Source organism: Ruditapes philippinarum, unplaced genomic scaffold, assembly GCF_026571515.1.
Source record: "Ruditapes philippinarum isolate M1 unplaced genomic scaffold, ASM2657151v2 ctg237_1_1_1_1, whole genome shotgun sequence".
In the NCBI taxonomy this organism is placed as follows: domain Eukaryota; kingdom Metazoa; phylum Mollusca; class Bivalvia; order Venerida; family Veneridae; genus Ruditapes; species Ruditapes philippinarum.
The window spans coordinates 89,590-91,024 of record NW_026866307.1 but is presented as its reverse complement, the minus strand read 5'-3'; positions in this window follow the sequence as shown (position 1 = coordinate 91,024).

Below are 1,435 nucleotides of genomic sequence, written 5' to 3'. Positions count from 1 at the left end.
TATAGATCAAATACTTTTTGAGCTATGCATGAACAATTTGAAAATTGCAAATTTACACTAAACAGTCTGCGAAAAAAAGGCAAAGCCCAGAGTCAAGGAAAATCCCATTCAGGCTAGCATTAAATGTAGGGAGCGTGGTCCGACAGACTAACAATGTTTTGAGATCTGAAAAAAATATATATGCAATGACTGAGGGAAACACAGATTTTTTCAAGGTATTGGCATGAAATTTTCCAAAATTATAAATAGCATCATTTACGCCCGTTGGAGTAAGCTACAACGCCAGAGAGGTAAGCTAAATGAAATCATTCGACCATTTAGTTTTGAATTCATCTACTGTATACCCTGTCTAAGAATATCAGAAATAAATTGAGATCACTTTGCATTATATTCTCAAGATTTAAGTAAATCCAAACTTCTGTTAGAATTGAATTTTTCGGCTAGTTAAAATTGGTTTGGCTATATATTTCGATGGACAAGCCCGAATGACTGACCATAAAATGTTTTTCGTGCAGACTGCTAAGTCAAGGGTAATAACTAAAACAGAAAAAAATCCACATGCAAAATCCCAGGTGCACAAGTTCATATCCTGAGCAACATTCCTGTGAAGTTTCATGACTTGGTCCAATCCTTATTGAGCTATGTGCGATACAGAACGAGAACAGACGGACGGAAAAGGGTAAATCACAAAAAAGATGTGACCCCTTGGGCAGGGCCAATATTGAATCAAGGGGCACGTTTCCTATCTATTCTGAAAAGGTCAAAAAGGCAATGCTACAGCTCTAGACATTGTAGTTCCACACAATGAAACTTGTGTTTTCCTAAAAGTCTATATTAATAAAATTATTCACGGGACAGACAATTATGATCTCGGGTAAACTATATTTGTATTAGTGATTGTTCACGACTGACTGGGACAGCACTCAAAAAGTAAAATGTCCATGAACATTCCATAGACAACTTGGCTATCTTGAAGGAAGATTACTTGATGCTTGCTTATACAGTAAAATAATGCTTATTATATTGCAAATTATACTCGATATAATGGGAGACACAAACTTAGCTTTTGAATATTCAAATAAGCAGGCATGATTTTGAGGAAGTGCCGTTTGTTTTAATGATGAACACTTCTGCGCGTTCTAATTGCACTAGCTAGCTTCCTTCAAATGTTTTACAACACCTGACCAGTAAATATCTGGGGCAAACCTTTGTTTCTAAAAAAATGTTTTTTTTAACAAGTCATTGTAGTATTTCGTAACGCTTAGGCACACAAGTCCAATTTAGTATGGTAGCAAAGTTTGTCATTTTCATAAAATTATTTTAATTGCTTTCTCAAATATAATGCCCAAGCAACCTTATACAATTAATTTATGTCAATTTTATCTACAATACAAAATATATTGGTCTACATATGCTTGCTACAGACATAGATTGT